Source organism: Neovison vison, chromosome 9 (genome assembly GCF_020171115.1).
Source record: "Neovison vison isolate M4711 chromosome 9, ASM_NN_V1, whole genome shotgun sequence".
In the NCBI taxonomy this organism is placed as follows: domain Eukaryota; kingdom Metazoa; phylum Chordata; class Mammalia; order Carnivora; family Mustelidae; genus Neogale; species Neogale vison.
Window position 1 is genome coordinate 63,392,819 of NC_058099.1, and position 20,021 is coordinate 63,412,839.

Genomic DNA, 20,021 nt, shown 5'->3' on the forward strand with positions numbered 1-20,021 from the left:
GGTACAGGACGGGACAACTAGGACAAGGGTGCTGCTCCACTCTGAGAAAGGAGTCAAGGCACAAGGCTCTTGTGTTCTGTGTACACCTGAACGCCAGAGCAAAAGGACAGACCCTGGTTATGCCAGGTGTTGGTAGTCTACACAGAGTGCATTCCTGTGCGACGCACGCTGCTACAGGGTCGTGGCTGTGTCTGCTCTCATTTGAAAGGCACTGTGAACCCAGGACGTGAGTCTTGTGCCCCGGAATGCAAAGCCCAAGAGGCAGCAACTCTCTTGCAAGTCTTCTTCCCTCATGCAGGAGAGCAAACTTCTAAAGCTTTGCTGTGGATGCAGCAGCAAAGTGCTTTTCGCCCCAAGCAGAAAACCTCTGGAAAAGCTCAGCATTCACTGGGAAATCAATGTCAGTTCTGTGGCCAAGCCAGGCTTGTCTCAGCATAGTCTCCACAGTCTGGAGGGTGAAACCCGCATACAGCGAAACCCTCTTTACCCCGACTTTCCTTCTGCTCCTGAGACAATCATGGTTGTGCTTATGGAAAGGGCAATAAGGAGAGGGACTCACCCGTTCATACGCTCCCAAGGAGAAGGTATGGGGAAGGCGCAATACCTGCTTCGGGAGTAGAGAGGAGACGGTGGCTTTGGTGTTGGCAAACAGAATTGATGCTGGAAAGTATGCGCTCTGAGGAACACCCCTTGTGGAAGACTAGTGTCAACGACTCCCTCTGAAGTGACACAGAACCCTGGCTTCTAAAGGGTACAGGAGGGGACAACTAGGACAAGGGTGCTGCTCCACTCTGAGAAAGGAGTCTTGGCACAAGGCTCTTGTGTTCTGTGTACACCTGAAAGCCAGAGCAAAAGGACAGACCCTGGTTATGCCAGGTGTTGGTAGTCTACACAGAGTGCATTCCTGTGCGACGCATGCTGCTACAGGGTCGTGGCTGGGTCTGCTTTCATTTGAAAGGCACTGTGATCGCAGGACGCGAGTCTTGTGCCCCGGAATGCAAGGCCCAAGAGGCAGCAACTCTCTTGCAAGTCTTCTTCCCTCATGCAGGAGAGCAAACTTCTAAAGCTTTGCTGTGGATGCAGCAGCAAAGTGCTGTTCGCCCCAAGCAGAAAACCTCTGGAGAAGCTCAGCATTCACTGGGAAATCAATGTCAGTTCTGTGGCCAAGCCAGGCTTGTCTCAGCATAGTCTCCACAGTCTGGAGGGTGAAACCCGCATACAGCGAAACCCTCTTTACCCAGACTTTCCTTCTGCTCGAGAGAAAGCATGGTTGTGCTTATGGAAAGAGCAATAAGGAGAGGGACTCACCCGTTCACACGCTCCCAAGGAGAAGGTATGGGGAAGGCGCAATACACGCTTCGGGAGTAGAGAGGAGACGGTGGCTTTGGTGTTGGCAAACAGAAGTGATGCTGGAAAGTATGCGCTCTGAGGAACACCCCTTGTGGAAGACTAGTGTGAACGACTCCCTCTGAGGTGACACCGAACCTTGGCTTCTAAAGGGTACAGGAGGGGACAACAAGGACAAGGGTGCTGCTCCACTCTGAGAAAGGAGTCTTGGCACAAGGCTCTTGTGTTCTGTGTACACCTGAAAGCCAGAGCAAAAGAACAGTCCCTGGTTATGCCAGGTGTTGGTAGTCTACACAGAGTGCATTCCTGTGCGACGCATGCTGCTACAGGGTCGTGGCTGTGTCTGCTGTCATTTGAAAGGCACTGTGAACACAGGACGCGAGTCTTGTGCCCCGGAATGCAAGGCCCAAGAGGCAGCAACTCTCTTGCAAGTCTTCTTCCCTCATGCAGGAGAGCAAACTTCTAAATCTTTGCTGTGGATGCAGCAGCAAAGTGCTCTTCGCCCCAAGCAGAAAACCTCTGGAAAAGCTCAGCATTCACCGGGAAATCAATGTCAGTTCTGTGGCCAAGCCAGGCTTGTCTCAGCATAGTCTCCACAGTCTGGAGGGTGAAACCCGCATACAGCGAAACCCTCTTTACCCAGACTTTCCTTCTGCTCGAGAGATAAGCATGGTTGTGCTTATGGAAAGAGCAATAAGGAGAGGGACTCACCCGTTCACACGCTCCCAAGGATAAGGTATGGGGAAGGCGCAATACCCGCTTCGGGAGAAGAGAGGAGACGTTGGCTTTGGTGTTGGCAAACAGAAGTGATGCTGGAAAGTATGCGCTCTGAGGAACACCCCTTTGCGGAAAACTAGTGTCATCGACACCCTCTGAGGTGACACAGAACCCTGGCTTCTTAAGGGTACAGGAGGGGACAACTAGGACAAGGGTGCTGCTCCACTCTGAGAAAGGAGTCTTGGCACAAGGCTCTTGTGTTCTGTGTACACCTGAACGCCAGAGCAAAAGGACAGACCCTGGTTATGCCAGGTGTTGGTAGTCTACACAGAGTGCATTCCTGTGCGACGCATGCTGCTACAGGGTCGTGGCTGGGTCTGCTTTCATTTGAAAGGCACTGTGATCGCAGGTAGCGAGTCTTGTGCCCCGGAATGCAAGGCCCAAGAGGCAGCAACTCTCTTGCAAGTCTTCTTCCCTCATGCAGGAGAGCAAACTTCTAAAGCTTTGCTGTGGATGCAGCAGCAAAGTGCTGTTCGCCCCAGCAGAAAACCTCTGGAGAAGCTCAGCATTCACTGGGAAATCAATGTCAGTTCTGTGGCCAAGCCAGGCTTGTCTCAGCATAGTCTCCACAGTCTGGAGGGTGAAACCCGCATACAGCGAAACCCTCTTTACCCAGACTTTCCTTCTGCTCGAGAGATAAGCATGTTTGTGCTTATGGAAAGAGAAATAAGGAGAGGGACTCATCCGTTCACACGCTCCCAAGGAGAAGGTATTGGGAAGGCGCAATACACGCTTCGGGAGTAGAGAGGAGACGGTGGCTTTGGTGTTGGCAAACAGAAGTGATGCTGGAAAGTATGCGCTCTGAGGAACACCCCTTGTGGAAGACTAGTGTCAACGACTCCCTCTGAGGTGACACAGAAACCTGGTTTCTAAAGGGTACAGGAGGGGACAACTAGGACAAGGGAGCTGCTCCACTCTGAGTAAGGTGTCTTGGCACAAGGCTCTTGTGTTCTGTGTACACCTGAATGCCAGAGCAAAAGGACAGACCCTCGTTATGCCAGGTGTTGGTAGTCTACACAGAGTGCATTCTTGTGCGACGCACGCTACTACAGGGTCGTGGCTGTGTCTGCTGTCATTTGAAAGGCACTGTGAACCCAGGACGCGTCTCTTCTGCCCCGGAATGCAAGGCCCAAGAGGAAGCAACTCTCTTGCAAGTCTTCTTCCCTCATGCAGGAGAGCAAACTTCTAAAGCTTTGCTGTGGATGCAGCAGCAAAGCGCTGTTCGCCCCAAGCAGAAAACCTCTGGAAAAGCTCAGCATTCACTGGGAAATCATGTCAGTTCTGTGGCCAAGCCAGGCTTGTCTCAGCATAGTCTCCACACGCTGGAGGGTGAAACCCGCATACAGCGAAACCCTCTTTACCCCGACTTTCCTTCTGCTCCTGAGACAATCATGGTTGTGCTTATGGAAAGGGCAATAAGGAGAGGGACTCACCCGTTCATACGCTCCCAAGGAGAAGGTATGGGGAAGGCGCAATACCTGCTTCGGGAGTAGAGAGGAGACGGTGGCTTTGGTGTTGGCAAACAGAATTGATGCTGGAAAGTATGCGCTCTGAGGAACACCCCTTGTGGAAGACTAGTGTCAACGACACCCTCTGAAGTGACACAGAACCCTGGCTTCTAAAGGGTACAGGAGGGGACAACTAGGACAAGGGTGCTGCTCCACTCTGAGAAAGGAGTCTTGGCACAAGGCTCTTGTGTTCTGTGTACACCTGAAAGCCAGAGCAAAAGGACAGACCCTGGTTATGCCAGGTGTTGGTAGTCTACACAGAGTGCATTCCTGTGCGACGCATGCTGCTACAGGGTCGTGGCTGGGTCTGCTTTCATTTGAAAGGCACTGTGATCGCAGGACGCGAGTCTTGTGCCCCGGAATGCAAGGCCCAAGAGGCAGCAACTCTCTTGCAAGTCTTCTTCCCTCATGCAGGAGAGCAAACTTCTAAAGCTTTGCTGTGGATGCAGCAGCAAAGTGCTGTTCGCCCCAAGCAGAAAACCTCTGGAGAAGCTCAGCATTCACTGGGAAATCAATGTCAGTTCTGTGGCCAAGCCAGGCTTGTCTCAGCATAGTCTCCACAGTCTGGAGGGTGAAACCCGCATACAGCGAAACCCTCTTTACCCAGACTTTCCTTCTGCTCGAGAGAAAGCATGGTTGTGCTTATGGAAAGAGCAATAAGGAGAGGGACTCATCCGTTCACACGCTCCCAAGGAGAAGGTATGAGGAAGGCGCAATACACGCATCGGGAGTAGAGAGGAGACGGTGGCTTTGGTGTTGGCAAACAGAAGTGATGCTGGAAAGTATGCGCTCTGAGGAACACCCCTTGTGGAAGACTAGTGTCAACGACTCCCTCTGAGGTGACACAGAAACCTGGTTTCTAAAGGGTACAGGAGGGGACAACTAGGACAAGGGAGCTGCTCCACTCTGAGTAAGGTGTCTTGGCACAAGGCTCTTGTGTTCTGTGTACACCTGAAAGCCAGAGCAAAAGGACATACCCTCGTTATGCCAGGTGTTGGTAGTCTACACAGAGTGCATTCTTGTGCGACGCACGCTGCTACAGGGTCGTGGCTGTGTCTGCTGTCATTTGAAAGGCACTGTGAACCCAGGTCGCGTCTCTTCTGCCCCGGAATGCAAGGCCCAAGAGGCAGCAACTCTCTTGCAAGTCTTCTTCCCTCATGCAGGAGAGCAAACTTCTAAAGCGTTGCTGTGGATGCAGCAGCAAAGTGCTGTTCGCCCCAAGCAGAAAACCTCTGGAAAAGCTCAGCATTCACTGGGAAATCATGTCAGTTCTGTGGCCAAGCCAGGCTTGTCTCAGCATAGTCTCCACAGCCTGGAGGGTGAAACCCGCATACAGCGAAACCCTCTTTAACCAGACTTTCCTTCTGCTCGAGAGATAAGCATGGTTGTGCTTATGGAAAGAGCAATAAGGAGAGGGACTCACCCGTTCACACGCTCCCAAGGAGAAGGTATGGGGAAGGCGCAATACCCGCTTCGGGAGTAGAGAGGAGACGGTGGCTTTGGTGTTGGCAAACAGAAGTGATGCTGGAAAGTATGCGCTCTGAGGAACACCCCTTGTGGAAGACTAGTGTGAACGACTCCCTCTGAGGTGACACCGAACCTTGGCTTCTAAAGGGTACAGGAGGGGACAACAAGGACAAGGGTGCTGCTCCACTCTGAGTAAGGTGTCTTGGCACAAGGCTCTTGTGTTCTGTGTACACCTGAACGCCAGAGCAAAAGGACAGACCCTGGTTATGCCACGTGTTGGTAGTCTACACAGAGTGCATTCCTGTGCGACGCACGCTGCTACAGGGTCGTGGCTGTGTCTGCTGTCATTTGAAAGGCACTGTGAACCCAGGACGCGAGTCTTGTGCCCCGGAATGCAAGGCCCAATAGGCAGCAACTCTCTTGCAAGTCTTCTTCCCTCACGCAGGAGAGCAAACTTCTAAAGCTTTGCTGTGGATGCAGTAGCAAAGTGCTGTTCGTCCCAAGCAGAAAACCTCTGGAAAAGCTCAGCATTCACTGGGAAATCAATGTCAGTTCTGTGGGCAAGCCAGGCTTGTCTCAGCATAGTCTCCACAGTATGGAGGGTGAAACCCGCATACAGCGAAACCCTCTTTACCCAGACATTCCTTTTGCTCGAGAGATAAGCATGGTTGTGCTTATGGAAAGAGCAAAAAGGAGAGGGACTCACCCGTTCACACGCTCCCAAGGAGAAGTTATGTGGAAGGCGCAATACCCGCTTCGGGAGTAGAGAGGAGACGGTGGCTTTGGTGTTGGCAAACAGAAGTGATGCTGGAAAGTATGCGCTCTGAGGAACACCCCTTGTGGAAGTCTAGTGTCAACGACTCCCTCTGAGGTGACACAGAACCCTGGCTTCTAAAGGGTACAGGAGGGGACAACTAGGACAAGGGTGCTGCTCCACTCTGAGAAAGGAGTCTTGGCACAAGGCTCTTGTGTTCTGTGTACACCTGAAAGCCAGAGCAAAAGAACAGTCCCTGGTTATGCCAGGTGTTGGTAGTCTACACAGAGTGCATTCCTGTGCGACGCATGCTGCTACAGGGTCGTGGCTGTGTCTGCTGTCATTTGAAAGGCACTGTGAACCCAGGACGCGAGTCTTGTGCCCCGGAATGCAAGGCCCAAGAGGCAGCAACTCTCTTGCAAGTCTTCTTCCCTCATTCAGGAGAGCAAACTTCTAAATCTTTGCTGTGGATGCAGCAGCAAAGTGCTCTTCGCCCCAAGCAGAAAACCTCTGGAAAAGCTCAGCATTCACCGGGAAATCAATGTCAGTTCTGTGGCCAAGCCAGGCTTGTCTCAGCATAGTCTCCACAGTCTGGAGGGTGAAACCCGCATACAGCGAAACCCTCTTTACCCAGACTTTCCTTCTGCTCGAGAGATAAGCATGGTTGTGCTTATGGAAAGAGCAATAAGGAGAGGGACTCACCCGTTCACACGCTCCCAAGGAGAAGGTATGGGGAAGGCGCAATACCCGCTTCGGGAGTAGAGAGGAGACGGTGGCTTTGGTGTTGGCAAACAGAAGTGATGCTGGAAAGTATGCGCTCTGAGGAACACCCCTTGTGGAAGACTAGTGTGAACGACTCCCTCTGAGGTGACACCGAACCTTGGCTTCTAAAGGGTACAGGAGGGGACAACAAGGACAAGGGTGCTGCTCCACTCTGAGTAAGGTGTCTTGGCACAAGGCTCTTGTGTTCTGTGTACACCTGAACGCCAGAGCAAAAGGACAGACCCTGGTTATGCCACGTGTTGGTAGTCTACACAGAGTGCATTCCTGTGCGACGCACGCTGCTACAGGGTCGTGGCTGTGTCTGCTGTCATTTGAAAGGCACTGTGAACCCAGGACGCGAGTCTTCTGCCCCGGAATGCAAGGCCCAATAGGCAGCAACTCTCTTGCAAGTCTTCTTCCCTCATGCAGGAGAGCAAACTTCTAAAGCTTTGCTGTGGATGCAGTAGCAAAGTGCTGTTCGCCCCAAGCAGAAAACCTCTGGAAAAGCTCAGCATTCACTGGGAAATCAATGTCAGTTCTGTGGCCAAGCCAGGCTTGTCTCAGCATAGTCTCCACAGTATGGAGGGTGAAACCCGCATACAGCGAAACCCTCTTTACCCAGACATTCCTTTTGCTCGAGAGATAAGCATGGTTGTGCTTATGGAAAGAGCAAAAAGGAGAGGGACTCACCCGTTCACACGCTCCCAAGGAGAAGTTATGTGGAAGGCGCAATACCCGCTTCGGGAGTAGAGAGGAGACGGTGGCTTTGGTGTTGGCAAACAGAAGTGATGCTGGAAAGTATGCGCTCTGAGGAACACCCCTTGTGGAAGTCTAGTGTCAACGACTCCCTCTGAGGTGACACAGAACCCTGGCTTCTAAAGGGTACAGGAGGGGACAACTAGGACAAGGGTGCTGCTCCACTCTGAGAAAGGAGTCTTGGCACAAGGCTCTTGTGTTCTGTGTACACCTGAAAGCCAGAGCAAAAGAACAGTCCCTGGTTATGCCAGGTGTTGGTAGTCTACACAGAGTGCATTCCTGTGCGACGCATGCTGCTACAGGGTCGTGGCTGTGTCTGCTGTCATTTGAAAGGCACTGTGAACCCAGGACGCGAGTCTTGTGCCCCGGAATGCAAGGCCCAAGAGGCAGCAACTCTCTTGCAAGTCTTCTTCCCTCATGCAGGAGAGCAAACTTCTAAAGCTTTGCTGTGGATGCAGCAGCAAAGTGCTGTTCGCCCCAGCAGAAAACCTCTGGTGAAGCTCAGCATTCACTGGGAAATCAATGTCAGTTCTGTGGCCAAGCCAGGCTTGTCTCAGCATAGTCTCCACAGTCTGGAGGGTGAAACCCGCATACAGCGAAACCCTCTTTACCCAGACTTTCCTTCTGCTCGAGAGATAAGCATGTTTGTGCTTATGGAAAGAGAAATAAGGAGAGGGACTCATCCGTTCACACGCTCCCAAGGAGAAGGTATTGGGAAGGCGCAATACACGCTTCGGGAGTAGAGAGGAGACGGTGGCTTTGGTGTTGGCAAACAGAAGTGATGCTGGAAAGTATGCGCTCTGAGGAACACCCCTTGTGGAAGACTAGTGTCAACGACTCCCTCTGAGGTGACACAGAAACCTGGTTTCTAAAGGGTACAGGAGGGGACAACTAGGACAAGGGAGCTGCTCCACTCTGAGTAAGGTGTCTTGGCACAAGGCTCTTGTGTTCTGTGTACACCTGAAAGCCAGAGCAAAAGGACAGACCCTCGTTATGCCAGGTGTTGGTAGTCTACACAGAGTGCATTCTTGTGCGACGCACGCTACTACAGGGTCGTGGCTGTGTCTGCTGTCATTTGAAAGGCACTGTGAACCCAGGACGCGTCTCTTCTGCCCCGGAATGCAAGGCCCAAGAGGCAGCAACTCTCTTGCAAGTCTTCTTCCCTCATGCAGGAGAGCAAACTTCTAAAGCTTTGCTGTGGATGCAGCAGCAAAGCGCTGTTCGCCCCAAGCAGAAAACCTCTGGAAAAGCTCAGCATTCACTGGGAAATCATGTCAGTTCTGTGGCCAAGCCAGGCTTGTCTCAGCATAGTCTCCACACGCTGGAGGGTGAAACCCGCATACAGCGAAACCCTCTTTACCCCGACTTTCCTTCTGCTCCTGAGACAATCATGGTTGTGCTTATGGAAAGGGCAATAAGGAGAGGGACTCACCCGTTCATACGCTCCCAAGGAGAAGGTATGGGGAAGGCGCAATACCTGCTTCGGGAGTAGAGAGGAGACGGTGGCTTTGGTGTTGGCAAACAGAATTGATGCTGGAAAGTATGCGCTCTGAGGAACACCCCTTGTGGAAGACTAGTGTCAACGACACCCTCTGAAGTGACACAGAACCCTGGCTTCTAAAGGGTACAGGAGGGGACAACTAGGACAAGGGTGCTGCTCCACTCTGAGAAAGGAGTCTTGGCACAAGGCTCTTGTGTTCTGTGTACACCTGAAAGCCAGAGCAAAAGGACAGACCCTGGTTATGCCAGGTGTTGGTAGTCTACACAGAGTGCATTCCTGTGCGACGCATGCTGCTACAGGGTCGTGGCTGGGTCTGCTTTCATTTGAAAGGCACTGTGATCGCAGGACGCGAGTCTTGTGCCCCGGAATGCAAGGCCCAAGAGGCAGCAACTCTCTTGCAAGTCTTCTTCCCTCATGCAGGAGAGCAAACTTCTAAAGCTTTGCTGTGGATGCAGCAGCAAAGTGCTGTTCGCCCCAAGCAGAAAACCTCAGGAGAAGCTCAGCATTCACTGGGAAATCAATGTCAGTTCTGTGGCCAAGCCAGGCTTGTCTCAGCATAGTCTCCACAGTCTGGAGGGTGAAACCCGCATACAGCGAAACCCTCTTTACCCAGACTTTCCTTCTGCTCGAGAGAAAGCATGGTTGTGCTTATGGAAAGAGCAATAAGGAGAGGGACTCATCCGTTCACACGCTCCCAAGGAGAAGGTATGATGAAGGCGCAATACACGCATCGGGAGTAGAGAGGAGACGGTGGCTTTGGTGTTGGCAAACAGAAGTGATGCTGGAAAGTATGCGCTCTGAGGAACACCCCTTGTGGAAGACTAGTGTCAACGACTCCCTCTGAGGTGACACAGAAACCTGGTTTCTAAAGGGTACAGGAGGGGACAACTAGGACAAGGGAGCTGCTCCACTCTGAGTAAGGTGTCTTGGCACAAGGCTCTTGTGTTCTGTGTACACCTGAAAGCCAGAGCAAAAGGACATACCCTCGTTATGCCAGGTGTTGGTAGTCTACACAGAGTGCATTCTTGTGCGACGCACGCTGCTACAGGGTCGTGGCTGTGTCTGCTGTCATTTGAAAGGCACTGTGAACCCAGGTCGCGTCTCTTCTGCCCCGGAATGCAAGGCCCAAGAGGCAGCAACTCTCTTGCAAGTCTTCTTCCCTCATGCAGGAGAGCAAACTTCTAAAGCGTTGCTGTGGATGCAGCAGCAAAGTGCTGTTCGCCCCAAGCAGAAAACCTCTGGAAAAGCTCAGCATTCACTGGGAAATCATGTCAGTTCTGTGGCCAAGCCAGGCTTGTCTCAGCATAGTCTCCACAGCCTGGAGGGTGAAACCCGCATACAGCGAAACCCTCTTTAACCAGACTTTCCTTCTGCTCGAGAGATAAGCATGGTTGTGCTTATGGAAAGAGCAATAAGGAGAGGGACTCACCCGTTCACACGCTCCCAAGGAGAAGGTATGGGGAAGGCGCAATACCCGCTTCGGGAGTAGAGAGGAGACGGTGGCTTTGGTGTTGGCAAACAGAAGTGATGCTGGAAAGTATGCGCTCTGAGGAACACCCCTTGTGGAAGACTAGTGTGAACGACTCCCTCTGAGGTGACACCGAACCTTGGCTTCTAAAGGGTACAGGAGGGGACAACAAGGACAAGGGTGCTGCTCCACTCTGAGTAAGGTGTCTTGGCACAAGGCTCTTGTGTTCTGTGTACACCTGAACGCCAGAGCAAAAGGACAGACCCTGGTTATGCCACGTGTTGGTAGTCTACACAGAGTGCATTCCTGTGCGACGCACGCTGCTACAGGGTCGTGGCTGTGTCTGCTGTCATTTGAAAGGCACTGTGAACCCAGGACGCGAGTCTTGTGCCCCGGAATGCAAGGCCCAATAGGCAGCAACTCTCTTGCAAGTCTTCTTCCCTCACGCAGGAGAGCAAACTTCTAAAGCTTTGCTGTGGATGCAGTAGCAAAGTGCTGTTCGTCCCAAGCAGAAAACCTCTGGAAAAGCTCAGCATTCACTGGGAAATCAATGTCAGTTCTGTGGGCAAGCCAGGCTTGTCTCAGCATAGTCTCCACAGTATGGAGGGTGAAACCCGCATACAGCGAAACCCTCTTTACCCAGACATTCCTTTTGCTCGAGAGATAAGCATGGTTGTGCTTATGGAAAGAGCAAAAAGGAGAGGGACTCACCCGTTCACACGCTCCCAAGGAGAAGTTATGTGGAAGGCGCAATACCCGCTTCGGGAGTAGAGAGGAGACGGTGGCTTTGGTGTTGGCAAACAGAAGTGATGCTGGAAAGTATGCGCTCTGAGGAACACCCCTTGTGGAAGTCTAGTGTCAACGACTCCCTCTGAGGTGACACAGAACCCTGGCTTCTAAAGGGTACAGGAGGGGACAACTAGGACAAGGGTGCTGCTCCACTCTGAGAAAGGAGTCTTGGCACAAGGCTCTTGTGTTCTGTGTACACCTGAAAGCCAGAGCAAAAGAACAGTCCCTGGTTATGCCAGGTGTTGGTAGTCTACACAGAGTGCATTCCTGTGCGACGCATGCTGCTACAGGGTCGTGGCTGTGTCTGCTGTCATTTGAAAGGCACTGTGAACCCAGGACGCGAGTCTTGTGCCCCGGAATGCAAGGCCCAAGAGGCAGCAACTCTCTTGCAAGTCTTCTTCCCTCATTCAGGAGAGCAAACTTCTAAATCTTTGCTGTGGATGCAGCAGCAAAGTGCTCTTCGCCCCAAGCAGAAAACCTCTGGAAAAGCTCAGCATTCACCGGGAAATCAATGTCAGTTCTGTGGCCAAGCCAGGCTTGTCTCAGCATAGTCTCCACAGTCTGGAGGGTGAAACCCGCATACAGCGAAACCCTCTTTACCCAGACTTTCCTTCTGCTCGAGAGATAAGCATGGTTGTGCTTATGGAAAGAGCAATAAGGAGAGGGACTCACCCGTTCACACGCTCCCAAGGAGAAGGTATGGGGAAGGCGCAATACCCGCTTCGGGAGTAGAGAGGAGACGGTGGCTTTGGTGTTGGCAAACAGAAGTGATGCTGGAAAGTATGCGCTCTGAGGAACACCCCTTGTGGAAGACTAGTGTGAACGACTCCCTCTGAGGTGACACCGAACCTTGGCTTCTAAAGGGTACAGGAGGGGACAACAAGGACAAGGGTGCTGCTCCACTCTGAGTAAGGTGTCTTGGCACAAGGCTCTTGTGTTCTGTGTACACCTGAACGCCAGAGCAAAAGGACAGACCCTGGTTATGCCACGTGTTGGTAGTCTACACAGAGTGCATTCCTGTGCGACGCACGCTGCTACAGGGTCGTGGCTGTGTCTGCTGTCATTTGAAAGGCACTGTGAACCCAGGACGCGAGTCTTGTGCCCCGGAATGCAAGGCCCAATAGGCAGCAACTCTCTTGCAAGTCTTCTTCCCTCATGCAGGAGAGCAAACTTCTAAAGCTTTGCTGTGGATGCAGTAGCAAAGTGCTGTTCGCCCCAAGCAGAAAACCTCTGGAAAAGCTCAGCATTCACTGGGAAATCAATGTCAGTTCTGTGGCCAAGCCAGGCTTGTCTCAGCATAGTCTCCACAGTATGGAGGGTGAAACCCGCATACAGCGAAACCCTCTTTACCCAGACATTCCTTTTGCTCGAGAGATAAGCATGGTTGTGCTTATGGAAAGAGCAAAAAGGAGAGGGACTCACCCGTTCACACGCTCCCAAGGAGAAGTTATGTGGAAGGCGCAATACCCGCTTCGGGAGTAGAGAGGAGACGGTGGCTTTGGTGTTGGCAAACAGAAGTGATGCTGGAAAGTATGCGCTCTGAGGAACACCCCTTGTGGAAGTCTAGTGTCAAAACTCCCTCTGAGGTGACACAGAACCCTGGCTTCTAAAGGGTACAGGAGGGGACAACTAGGACAAGGGTGCTGCTCCACTCTGAGAAAGGAGTCTTGGCACAAGGCTCTTGTGTTCTGTGTACACCTGAAAGCCAGAGCAAAAGAACAGTCCCTGGTTATGCCAGGTGTTGGTAGTCTACACAGAGTGCATTCCTGTGCGACGCATGCTGCTACAGGGTCGTGGCTGTGTCTGCTGTCATTTGAAAGGCACTGTGAACCCAGGACGCGAGTCTTGTGCCCCGGAATGCAAGGCCCAATAGGCAGCAACTCTCTTGCAAGTCTTCTTCCCTCATTCAGGAGAGCAAACTTCTAAATCTTTGCTGTGGATGCAGCAGCAAAGTGCTCTTCGCCCCAAGCAGAAAACCTCTGGAAAAGCTCAGCATTCACCGGGAAATCAATGTCAGTTCTGTGGCCAAGCCAGGCTTGTCTCAGCATAGTCTCCACAGTCTGGAGGGTGAAACCCGCATACAGCGAAACCCTCTTTACCCAGACTTTCCTTCTGCTCGAGAGATAAGCATGGTTGTGCTTATGGAAAGAGCAATAAGGAGAGGGACTCACCCGTTCACACGCTCCCAAGGAGAAGGTATGGGGAAGGCGCAATACCCGCTTCGGGAGTAGAGAGGAGACGGTGGCTTTGGTGTTGGCAAACAGAAGTGATGCTGGAAAGTATGCGCTCTGAGGAACACCCCTTGTGGAAGACTAGTGTGAACGACTCCCTCTGAGGTGACACCGAACCTTGGCTTCTAAAGGGTACAGGAGGGGACAACAAGGACAAGGGTGCTGCTCCACTCTGAGTAAGGTGTCTTGGCACAAGGCTCTTGTGTTCTGTGTACACCTGAACGCCAGAGCAAAAGGACAGACCCTGGTTATGCCACGTGTTGGTAGTCTACACAGAGTGCATTCCTGTGCGACGCACGCTGCTACAGGGTCGTGGCTGTGTCTGCTGTCATTTGAAAGGCACTGTGAACCCAGGACGCGTGTCTTGTGCCCCGGAATGCAAGGCCCAATAGGCAGCAACTCTCTTGCAAGTCTTCTTCCCTCATGCAGGAGAGCAAACTTCTAAAGCTTTGCTGTGGATGCAGTAGCAAAGTGCTGTTCGCCCCAAGCAGAAAACCTCTGGAAAAGCTCAGCATTCACTGGGAAATCAATGTCAGTTCTGTGGCCAAGCCAGGCTTGTCTCAGCATAGTCTCCACAGTATGGAGGGTGAAACCCGCATACAGCGAAACCCTCTTTACCCAGACATTCCTTTTGCTCGAGAGATAAGCATGGTTGTGCTTATGGAAAGAGCAAAAAGGAGAGGGACTCACCCGTTCACACGCTCCCAAGGAGAAGTTATGTGGAAGGCGCAATACCCGCTTCGGGAGTAGAGAGGAGACGGTGGCTTTGGTGTTGGCAAACAGAAGTGATGCTGGAAAGTATGCGCTCTGAGGAACACCCCTTGTGGAAGTCTAGTGTCAACGACTCCCTCTGAGGTGACACAGAACCCTGGCTTCTAAAGGGTACAGGAGGGGACAACTAGGACAAGGGTGCTGCTCCACTCTGAGAAAGGAGTCTTGGCACAAGGCTCTTGTGTTCTGTGTACACCTGAAAGCCAGAGCAAAAGAACAGTCCCTGGTTATGCCAGGTGTTGGTAGTCTACACAGAGTGCATTCCTGTGCGACGCATGCTGCTACAGGGTCGTGGCTGTGTCTGCTGTCATTTGAAAGGCACTGTGAACCCAGGACGCGAGTCTTGTGCCCCGGAATGCAAGGCCCAAGAGGCAGCAACTCTCTTGCAAGTCTTCTTCCCTCATGCAGGAGAGCAAACTTCTAAAGCTTTGCTGTGGATGCAGCAGCAAAGTGCTGTTCGCCCCAGCAGAAAACCTCTGGAGAAGCTCAGCATTCACTGGGAAATCAATGTCAGTTCTGTGGCCAAGCCAGGCTTGTCTCAGCATAGTCTCCACAGTCTGGAGGGTGAAACCCGCATACAGCGAAACCCTCTTTACCCAGACTTTCCTTCTGCTCGAGAGATAAGCATGTTTGTGCTTATGGAAAGAGAAATAAGGAGAGGGACTCATCCGTTCACACGCTCCCAAGGAGAAGGTATTGGGAAGGCGCAATACACGCTTCGGGAGTAGAGAGGAGACGGTGGCTTTGGTGTTGGCAAACAGAAGTGATGCTGGAAAGTATGCGCTCTGAGGAACACCCCTTGTGGAAGACTAGTGTCAACGACTCCCTCTGAGGTGACACAGAAACCTGGTTTCTAAAGGGTACAGGAGGGGACAACTAGGACAAGGGAGCTGCTCCACTCTGAGTAAGGTGTCTTGGCACAAGGCTCTTGTGTTCTGTGTACACCTGAAAGCCAGAGCAAAAGGACAGACCCTCGTTATGCCAGGTGTTGGTAGTCTACACAGAGTGCATTCTTGTGCGACGCACGCTACTACAGGGTCGTGGCTGTGTCTGCTGTCATTTGAAAGGCACTGTGAACCCAGGACGCGTCTCTTCTGCCCCGGAATGCAAGGCCCAAGAGGCAGCAACTCTCTTGCAAGTCTTCTTCCCTCATGCAGGAGAGCAAACTTCTAAAGCTTTGCTGTGGATGCAGCAGCAAAGCGCTGTTCGCCCCAAGCAGAAAACCTCTGGAAAAGCTCAGCATTCACTGGGAAATCATGTCAGTTCTGTGGCCAAGCCAGGCTTGTCTCAGCATAGTCTCCACACGCTGGAGGGTGAAACCCGCATACAGCGAAACCCTCTTTACCCCGACTTTCCTTCTGCTCCTGAGACAATCATGGTTGTGCTTATGGAAAGGGCAATAAGGAGAGGGACTCACCCGTTCATACGCTCCCAAGGAGAAGGTATGGGGAAGGCGCAATACCTGCTTCGGGAGTAGAGAGGAGACGGTGGCTTTGGTGTTGGCAAACAGAATTGATGCTGGAAAGTATGCGCTCTGAGGAACACCCCTTGTGGAAGACTAGTGTCAACGACACCCTCTGAAGTGACACAGAACCCTGGCTTCTAAAGGGTACAGGAGGGGACAACTAGGACAAGGGTGCTGCTCCACTCTGAGAAAGGAGTCTTGGCACAAGGCTCTTGTGTTCTGTGTACACCTGAAAGCCAGAGCAAAAGGACAGACCCTGGTTATGCCAGGTGTTGGTAGTCTACACAGAGTGCATTCCTGTGCGACGCATGCTGCTACAGGGTCGTGGCTGGGTCTGCTTTCATTTGAAAGGCACTGTGATCGCAGGACGAGAGTCTTGTGCCCCGGAATGCAAGGCCCAAGAGGCAGCAACTCTCTTGCAAGTCTTCTTCCCTCATGCAGGAGAGCAAACTTCTAAAGCTTTGCTGTGGATGCAGCAGCAAAGTGCTGTTCGCCCCAAGCAGAAAACCTCTGGAGAAGCTCAGCATTCACTGGGAAATCAATGTCAGTTCTGTGGCCAAGCCAGGCTTGTCTCAGCATAGTCTCCACAGTCTGGAGGGTGAAACCCGCATACAGCGAAACCCTCTTTACCCAGACTTTCCTTCTGCTCGAGAGATAAGCATGGTTGTGCTTATGGAAAGAGCAATAAGGAGAGGGACTCATCCGTTCACACGCTCCCAAGGAGAAGGTATGATGAAGGCGCAATACACGCATCGGGAGTAGAGAGGAGACGGTGGCTTTGGTGTTGGCAAACAGAAGTGATGCTGGAAAGTATGCGCTCTGAGGAACACCCCTTGTGGAAGACTAGTGTCAACGACTCCCTCTGAGGTGACACAGAAACCTGGTTTCTAAAGGGTACAGGAGGGGACAACTAGGACAAGGGAGCTGCTCCACTCTGAGTAAGGTGTCTTGGCACAAGGCTCTTGTGTTCTGTGTACACCTGAAAGCCAGAGCAAAAGGACATACCCTCGTTATGCCAGGTGTTGGTAGTCTACACAGAGTGCATTCTTGTGCGACGCACGCTGCTACAGGGTCGTGGCTGTGTCTGCTGTCATTTGAAAGGCACTGTGAACCCAGGTCGCGTCTCTTCTGCCCCGGAATGCAAGGCCCAAGAGGCAGCAACTCTCTTGCAAGTCTTCTTCCCTCATGCAGGAGAGCAAACTTCTAAAGCGTTGCTGTGGATGCAGCAGCAAAGTGCTGTTCGCCCCAAGCAGAAAACCTCTGGAAAAGCTCAGCATTCACTGGGAAATCATGTCAGTTCTGTGGCCAAGCCAGGCTTGTCTCAGCATAGTCTCCACAGCCTGGAGGGTGAAACCCGCATACAGCGAAACCCTCTTTAACCAGACTTTCCTTCTGCTCGAGAGATAAGCATGGTTGTGCTTATGGAAAGAGCAATAAGGAGAGGGACTCACCCGTTCACACGCTCCCAAGGAGAAGGTATGGGGAAGGCGCAATACCCGCTTCGGGAGTAGAGAGGAGACGGTGGCTTTGGTGTTGGCAAACAGAAGTGATGCTGGAAAGTATGCGCTCTGAGGAACACCCCTTGTGGAAGACTAGTGTGAACGACTCCCTCTGAGGTGACACCGAACCTTGGCTTCTAAAGGGTACAGGAGGGGACAACAAGGACAAGGGTGCTGCTCCACTCTGAGTAAGGTGTCTTGGCACAAGGCTCTTGTGTTCTGTGTACACCTGAACGCCAGAGCAAAAGGACAGACCCTGGTTATGCCACGTGTTGGTAGTCTACACAGAGTGCATTCCTGTGCGACGCACGCTGCTACAGGGTCGTGGCTGTGTCTGCTGTCATTTGAAAGGCACTGTGAACCCAGGACGCGAGTCTTGTGCCCCGGAATGCAAGGCCCAATAGGCAGCAACTCTCTTGCAAGTCTTCTTCCCTCACGCAGGAGAGCAAACTTCTAAAGCTTTGCTGTGGATGCAGTAGCAAAGTGCTGTTCGTCCCAAGCAGAAAACCTCTGGAAAAGCTCAGCATTCACTGGGAAATCAATGTCAGTTCTGTGGGCAAGCCAGGCTTGTCTCAGCATAGTCTCCACAGTATGGAGGGTGAAACCCGCATACAGCGAAACCCTCTTTACCCAGACATTCCTTTTGCTCGAGAGATAAGCATGGTTGTGCTTATGGAAAGAGCAAAAAGGAGAGGGACTCACCCGTTCACACGCTCCCAAGGAGAAGTTATGTGGAAGGCGCAATACCCGCTTCGGGAGTAGAGAGGAGACGGTGGCTTTGGTGTTGGCAAACAGAAGTGATGCTGGAAAGTATGCGCTCTGAGGAACACCCCTTGTGGAAGTCTAGTGTCAACGACTCCCTCTGAGGTGACACAGAACCCTGGCTTCTAAAGGGTACAGGAGGGGACAACTAGGACAAGGGTGCTGCTCCACTCTGAGAAAGGAGTCTTGGCACAAGGCTCTTGTGTTCTGTGTACACCTGAAAGCCAGAGCAAAAGAACAGTCCCTGGTTATGCCAGGTGTTGGTAGTCTACACAGAGTGCATTCCTGTGCGACGCATGCTGCTACAGGGTCGTGGCTGTGTCTGCTGTCATTTGAAAGGCACTGTGAACCCAGGACGCGAGTCTTGTGCCCCGGAATGCAAGGCCCAAGAGGCAGCAACTCTCTTGCAAGTCTTCTTCCCTCATTCAGGAGAGCAAACTTCTAAATCTTTGCTGTGGATGCAGCAGCAAAGTGCTCTTCGCCCCAAGCAGAAAACCTCTGGAAAAGCTCAGCATTCACCGGGAAATCAATGTCAGTTCTGTGGCCAAGCCAGGCTTGTCTCAGCATAGTCTCCACAGTCTGGAGGGTGAAACCCGCATACAGCGAAACCCTCTTTACCCAGACTTTCCTTCTGCTCGAGAGATAAGCATGGTTGTGCTTATGGAAAGAGCAATAAGGAGAGGGACTCACCCGTTCACACGCTCCCAAGGAGAAGGTATGGGGAAGGCGCAATACCCGCTTCGGGAGTAGAGAGGAGACGGTGGCTTTGGTGTTGGCAAACAGAAGTGATGCTGGAAAGTATGCGCTCTGAGGAACACCCCTTGTGGAAGACTAGTGTGAACGACTCCCTCTGAGGTGACACCGAACCTTGGCTTCTAAAGGGTACAGGAGGGGACAACAAGGACAAGGGTGCTGCTCCACTCTGAGTAAGGTGTCTTGGCACAAGGCTCTTGTGTTCTGTGTACACCTGAACGCCAGAGCAAAAGGACAGACCCTGGTTATGCCACGTGTTGGTAGTCTACACAGAGTGCATTCCTGTGCGACGCACGCTGCTACAGGGTCGTGGCTGTGTCTGCTGTCATTTGAAAGGCACTGTGAACCCAGGACGCGAGTCTTGTGCCCCGGAATGCAAGGCCCAATAGGCAGCAACTCTCTTGCAAGTCTTCTTCCCTCATGCAGGAGAGCAAACTTCTAAAGCTTTGCTGTGGATGCAGTAGCAAAGTGCTGTTCGCCCCAAGCAGAAAACCTCTGGAAAAGCTCAGCATTCACTGGGAAATCAATGTCAGTTCTGTGGCCAAGCCAGGCTTGTCTCAGCATAGTCTCCACAGTATGGAGGGTGAAACCCGCATACAGCGAAACCCTCTTTACCCAGACATTCCTTTTGCTCGAGAGATAAGCATGGTTGTGCTTATGGAAAGAGCAAAAAGGAGAGGGACTCACCCGTTCACACGCTCCCAAGGAGAAGTTATGTGGAAGGCGCAATACCCGCTTCGGGAGTAGAGAGGAGACGGTGGCTTTGGTGTTGGCAAACAGAAGTGATGCTGGAAAGTATGCGCTCTGAGGAACACCCCTTGTGGAAGTCTAGTGTCAACGACTCCCTCTGAGGTGACACAGAACCCTGGCTTCTAAAGGGTACAGGAGGGGACAACTAGGACAAGGGTGCTGCTCCACTCTGAGAAAGGAGTCTTGGCACAAGGCTCTTGTGTTCTGTGTACACCTGAAAGCCAGAGCAAAAGAACAGTCCCTGGTTATGCCAGGTGTTGGTAGTCTACACAGAGTGCATTCCTGTGCGACGCATGCTGCTACAGGGTCGTGGCTGTGTCTGCTGTCATTTGAAAGGCACTGTGAACCCAGGACGCGAGTCTTGTGCCCCGGAATGCAAGGCCCAAGAGGCAGCAACTCTCTTGCAAGTCTTCTTCCCTCATTCAGGAGAGCAAACTTCTAAATCTTTGCTGTGGATGCAGCAGCAAAGTGCTCTTCGCCCCAAGCAGAAAACCTCTGGAAAAGCTCAGCATTCACCGGGAAATCAATGTCAGTTCTGTGGCCAAGCCAGGCTTGTCTCAGCATAGTCTCCACAGTCTGGAGGGTGAAACCCGCATACAGCGAAACCCTCTTTACCCAGACTTTCCTTCTGCTCGAGAGATAAGCATGGTTGTGCTTATGG